Source organism: Dermacentor variabilis, chromosome 9 (genome assembly GCF_050947875.1).
Source record: "Dermacentor variabilis isolate Ectoservices chromosome 9, ASM5094787v1, whole genome shotgun sequence".
In the NCBI taxonomy this organism is placed as follows: Eukaryota; Metazoa; Arthropoda; class Arachnida; order Ixodida; family Ixodidae; genus Dermacentor; species Dermacentor variabilis.
The window spans coordinates 16,999,076-17,006,034 of NC_134576.1; positions in this window are offsets into that span (position 1 = coordinate 16,999,076).

Consider the following 6,959-nt stretch of genomic DNA (forward strand, 5'->3'; position numbering starts at 1 on the left):
TGTATCGCTTGATATGTCAACGATTGTTTCCAGTAATTTGCCCTAATCTAAGGATGCCTCCTCCTATGCTGCTTAAACCGGTACTGTGTTCAACTACCATATCAATGTCCTTGTATATGTTTGTGGCGAGTATATGTTGCACTAATTTATAAAGATAAACTTGATTAGCCGTAAGCATTTATGTTCCACAAATAATTCTCTTGTACGTAAGTCACGGATATCTCCTGCATAACTTTCAAAAATACGTCGCACGCGGTTTTGTAGCACCGTTAATCTGTTATAGTTGCGCTGTGTAGTGGTACCCCATACTAGCGAACAGTAGGCAATCTTAGGATATACTAGAGTGTAATAAAGAGTTTTCTTTTAGCCGAAGGGGTATTAATGTAGAAATCTTTATAATGCATCATATTGATCGAGCTATATCGACTGCCAAATGGTCCACATGACATGACCATGCCGAAGACTTTTCGAACAAACGCATAGGAATTTTCGCTCAAGTGTTTGCTGAATACTCTCAGCTGCATACGTAATATGTATGGCATGTTGGTCGCATTTATTTGGAGGAAAAAATTATGTATTTGGTTTTACAGGAGTTTAATTGTAGACAATTATCATTTAGCCTTTCGGAGAGGTAGTGTCGATAATGACTAGTATTTTATTGAAGCTCACGTTTTGTCCGTGAAGTAAAAAATACGTTTGCATCGCCCGGAAACATTACTATATCAAGGGTGTTGTCAATCTGAGTTATGTCATCGATGTATAACAAAAACAGGGTAGGACCTAATACTGATCTTTGGAGTACTCCATTTGTTACGTTTTGCGGTGCAGAGGAATAATTATTACAACGCAAGAAATACAACTATACAACAGAAATCATCAAAGCTATTCGAAGCACAATTTTAAACACAATGCAAAGTATCAGCTGTTTGCAACAGAGCCAGTATATAAAGTATTACAGCCCTTCGAAAAGAGAGAAAGAACACATTCTATTACCAGCATACGTTACACATTTTAAAATACAATATTGATCAAGACTAACATCGAACAACTTAGAACTCCTTTAACATTCATTAAACATATCGTGATTCGAAAAAAGAAACAGGTTTTGTATTGCGTATTTAAATTTGCGAATTGTTCTACAAATTCTAGCTTAGTCTCCAATATTAGGGTTTAGGCTACGTATTGCATGAACACATACTTTGGTATTCGATAGCTTTCGTGTCATAGTTTGTCCTTGATTTCTTCATTACTATTGAAGTGCCACGTGAGTTATATTCTGTGTGTTTACTCAGCGAGCGATCTGAAAATTGTTCGAAGCTGCTGGAGACCTTTTAAAATAGCCACATACAGATCTTTCTTCTGTAACATTTTGTGATATTAAGAATGTTGAAGCACATCAATAATATAGAAGATCCTATGTATTGTTTTGAAGAGTTAAATAAAGAAACAGCTCGCCGGGAGGGGGGTTGGTTGCAATATTGCCAGTTTTTCCACATAATTTTTCCGCATAGTATGAGGCAGTAGCGAAAAGTATGAAGTAGTAGCGAAAAATACAGTCGCCTGAGAACCCTGCACAGAGTATCAGATCCGCTGTAATAGGCCAACAGTGTGTTCAATCTTAGTGCGTAGCTCATTTATGTGCTCTGTCCACATTAGGTTTTATGAAATAAAACGCCCCGAAAAGAATGGTTTGATACATGTGGAAGTTGAGATTGACAATAGAAAAATGCGGTTCGTAATTTATTTTCTTATTCTTGCAATAAAAAAACCATAAACTTAATTTTTTATGTGTTTAGTAAAGCCTCTTCAGATATAGGCACTTGCTAAGTATTCCTTATCAGTGATTTGAAGTAACTTCTAGTTCCTGATGGCATCTTTCGGAAAACAAAAGACATTAATGTCATCAACGTACATTATTATTTTATCTATTAGCGGGAATATTGTTGTTGTCTCCGTGATTAGGTTCTTGTTTCGGTCTTCGGATGCGGACGGGTGCAGCCACATCGCGCGAGCGTCTGGAACTACACGCGAACGTTCTCCCGTTTGTCAATGGGTGGTGCAACGTGCCCAGAAGGCCCTATAGGGGCTAGACAACGTTCCCATTAGGCTGATTAAGGAACTAGGACCAAAAAGTGAGGAATCTCTGGTGAAAGCAGTGACAAACACTTAAAAAAAATAGACGAATACCAGACAGTTGATGACAAAGTAGAATGAATTTAATTTATAAAGGTAAGGGCGAGAAAGATAGAATTCATTTGTATAGACCGTTGACCATTAGGTCGGTAATATACAGGTTAGCAATGCAGGCCATCAAATTAAAGCTTTTGAAGCATGGGCAGAGAAGAATGGCATTTTGGGAGAACTTCAGAATGGCTTAGGAATAAGTAGGCGTTTAGATGCTAACTTATTTGTTCTTATTCAGTGTATCGAAATATCAAAAGTAGAAAGTAGTCCGTTATATGTTGCCATTTTAGACATTACAGGAGCTAATGACAACGTAGACCGCAACATATTGTGGGATATTCTGGAAGGGGGAGGCTTACGATTGTCTACAGCTTTTGAGAGAGATTTACCTAGAAAATACCGTCTGCGTTGAATGGGAAGGAATGAGGAGCAAGCAGAAAGTTCATATTGTAATAAAGAAAGGAAGAGAATGACATATCGATTATCATCAAGAGCGGAGGGCACCAGATCGGCACTCGAACACCACCACTTTATTCTCCCGACGTACTGTTCCGAGCTACCGCCTGTTTGTTGAACTCGTCCAATAAACCTCCTTACATTTCGTGGATCGTGCTGAGTGCGCACATTGCCGGCACCCTAGAACTCCGATCCCGCACGTTGCACTCGACCATGCAAGCTGACGCTGCCCAACCACCGCCATCTCTCCCGGCCGCCGATGGCCACGGCCCTGTTCGCCAGTGAGACCCCCCGGTATTTTCGGGTACGGAAGACCAGGACGTCGAGGACTGGCTGTCGGCCTATGAAAAAGTTAGTGGACCCAACAACTGGGATGACGCTGCTAGTTCAGTACCGCGAACTTTTACCTGGCTCGCGAGGCGAAGCTGTGGTATACGAACCACGAATCGGAATTTGACAACTGGCCCGCTTTTAAGGAGGCATTATTTGCCGTTTTCGGTCGTCCTGCTGTGCGGAAGTTACGCGCCGAGCAACGCTGAGCACACGGGCACAGGAACTAAATGAAACTTTTGCCGCCTATATTGAGGACATAATCGATCTCTGCAGGCGCGCCGATGCCTCAATGAGGGAAAATGCCAAAATACAGCATATCATGAAGGGTGTCGACGACGATGTCTTTCAGATGCTTCTTGCGAAGTCTCCTGGCACTGTGTCGAAAGTGGTAACTCTGTGCCAAAGTTATGACGAATTGAGAAGGCAGCGGGCTCTTACCCGACGTTCATCTCATACGTACAATCAACCACTCGCTGCACTGGACATCGTGCCTGACCAGTGATACCTTCTCGCGCAAATGAAAGAGTTTGTGCATGAGGGGGTGGTACGTCAGTTGTCTCACCGGCCGCTTGCTCAGCGTCAGGAGCTGCCACAGCAGCAGCAACTTCGACACGTCATCCAAGAACAGATTTCCTAGGCCATGCCGGTGCCCATTCTGCAGCAACCTGTCGCCACGCCTCTTAGTTACGCTGAGGTAGTAAAGCAGCAGCAGCTTCAACAGCCCTCACCGTCCCATGGTTTGTCGTATGCTGCAGCCCCGATTCAGCTGTCCGTGACATGGGCTGCTCCCATCACTGCAAATCCCTGGCGAACGCGCGACAACCGGCCGATCTGTTTTGCACGCGGTGGCCCTGGTCATATCGCCCGATTCTGCCGCCGTCGCGCGCCAGGATACTCAGACGCTCGTTCACCGAACTACCTGGATCGTCCCCGCTCTCGTTATGAAAGTCCGGGTCCCCAAACAAGCACGTCTTCACGCGACTATCCGCAACCCACGTCTCGTCGCTCACCTTCATCCCGTCGCCGCTCCATGTCGCCCATGCGTCGTCGACCAGCCCCTGAAAATGAGGGAAACTAGACCCCGCAGTTCGTGAGGCTAGAACTGCGCTGTCGAAATGCTCAAGTCCTCGATGTTTGCTGTCGAATATTGTCGAAGCTTTTGTAGAAGGCACCCGTGCATATGCTCTTGTCGATGCCGGTGCTGCCGTTTCTATACGCGACACTTTGCCGCAAGCTTCTGAAAGTGACCACGCCTCTTGAGATGATGCCCTCACGTACAGCGAATGGATACTCTGTTCGACCTATAGCTGCCTCCATTGCTCGACTTATCGCCAAAGAGCACCACATTGTAGAGTTTATCGTCCTTTCATCCTGCTCACACGACATCATACTAGGCTGGGTCTTTCTATCCTATAATCACGCCGTTATTGATTGTGCTAGAGCTGAACTTCAGCTCTTCCCGTTGTGTGACCAGTCGTACAACCCCGCTCATGAAGCCGCACACAAACTAGTCGTAACATAAGACGCAGCAATTCTGCCGACAGCAGCTGTTTTGCTCCCCGTGTTCTGCATCAGCATATGTGATGAAGCTGCATTCTTTGAACCATCACGCCTCCTAAGTCGGAAGCCACTTCTTCTGCCTTATTCGACCCTCTCTATTTCGAATGGAACAAGCACCTCTCTGTCTCAAAAATCCTCTTCGTATCCCATCAAACTGATTAAAGGTGAATGTCTTGGATGCGTGCAACCCATTGATATCGGCGAACTTTTTCCGTGCAGCAAGATTCAGCTCGACGCGACCTCGACGTCATCAGCGCTCTTAATCCTTCTGATGCACCAGCTGCCGACTTATTCGATTCGTCGATTGCAGACGCACTGTCACCATTTGAACGCTCTGCTGTTCTCCAGCTGCTCTACCAGTTGCGCAAGTCTTTCGGCGTTGCCCAACATGCCCTTGGCCGAACTTCTACCATTGTTCACTACATCGACACCGGCTCCAACTCGCCAGTGCGACAACTCCCTTACCGTGTCTCCACCGCGGAACGTCAGGTTATTACCCATGTTGACAATATGCATAAACGCGATGTTATTCGCCTTTCACAAAGTCCGTGGACATCCTCTGTGGTTCTCGTTAAAACAAAGGATGGATCAATTCGCTTCTGCGTGGATTACCGGTGCGTAAACAAGGTCACTCGAAAAGACGTGTACCCTTTACCAAGAATTGACGATGCCCTTGATTGCCTACAAGGTGCCGAGTTTTTTTTGCCGTTATATTTGCGTTCAGGCTATTGGCAGGTGCCTTTAGCAGAGGCCCACCGCTCAAAGACAGCCTTCGTCCCGCCTGACGGTCTATATGAATTCAATGTCATGCCCTTCGGCGTCTGCAATGCGCCTGCCACATTCGAGCGTGCGATGGACTTGGTTCTGTGCATACAGCAGCAGAACGCTCACCAAGGCTGAATCAAACTATAGCGTCACCGAGAAAGAATGCTTGGCAATGCTCTGGGCGCTTGCTAAGTTCCGCCCTTATATGTCCGCACGTTTGATGTAGTTACGGACCATCATGCATTATGTTGGTTGCCTTCGTTGAAGGATGCGTCAGGTCGCCTTGCCCGCTGGGCTCTTCGACTTCAAGAGTTTGACATGCACGTTATATATCGTTCCGGACGCAAGCATGCCGATGCTGAGGCACTGTTGCGTTCACCACTATCCACCGAAACTGCGTCCATATCCACTATAGACCACCCATTGTCAGCTCTTGACGTCGCCAGCGTCTCCTCTGCACAGCGCCACGATTCCTGGATGGCTTCGTTTCTCGACGCTTTATCCAAGGCACCCACTCTTTCGACCACTCGAACTCTAAGTCGCCAAGCTTCGCACTTCAGCATGCGTGATGGCCTCTTGTACCGGTGCAACTACTCGCCAGATGATAGGAAGTAGCTTCTAGTTATCCCCAGAACGCTGCGCTCTGCAATCTGCGCGTCCTTTCACTCCGACCCGCAGTGTGCTCACGACGGTGTATTCAAGACCTATGAACGCTTACGGAAAAGGTACTACTGGCACGGAATGTTTCGCTTTGTCCGCAAGTTCATTCGCGGCTGCCACGTGCGTCAGCGACGAAAAGAACCACCGCATCCTGCCGCAGGTTCGTTACAGCGCCTTCAATGCCCCGACAGCCCATTCGACCCCGTTAGAATTGACCTTTAGGGACTTTTACCTTTGACCATGGCGGGAAATCAATGGGCTATCATTGCTGTCGACCACCTTACACGATATGCCGAAACCGCTGCTCTTCCCACGGCTACAGCACAGGACGTCGCCTCTTTCATCCTCAAGCGTTTTGTGCTTCGACACGGTCCTCCTCGCGAACTCCTCAGTGACCGCGGCCGCGTATTTCTCTCCGATTGAATTCAAGCACTTCAAAATCTAATCAAATGTTTTATTTCCAACAAACTTGTTGGGGGTCCTCCAGGCGAAAAGCTGCGACATACAGCTTGAATGTGCCTGAAGGCCCTCACATGGCAGCAGTAAGTCAACAATGAAAATACTGATCTATAAGGGTATACAAATACAATGGGTCATATTTACAATAATTACAAAGATCACATTTCAAAAATAGCTTTACAAAAATGCGCTCTAATCTGTTTTGGAGTCAAGGTATTTATGATAACATTTTCTTTCACAAATTAATTGAGCAGTGAAGGTAGCGTGTGTCTTAGCGACTGCATGAGCTCATTTGTGCGCCTGTAGGGTACTAACCACCTATCTTTGCTGCGGGTACGCGAATAGTTTCTGTCATATTCAAGTCGTGATGTATTTTTTAAAAATGCTTTAAAATTTTTGGAGCCGAAGGAAAAAGAATACAGTAGCCTGTATTCATAAATGTTAGTCACTTCTATTATGTTATAACTTTCAAAAAGTTGCGCAGCACAATGAAAATAAGGTACATTCGCTACATGTCGAAGTGCTCGTTTTTGAAGTTGAAG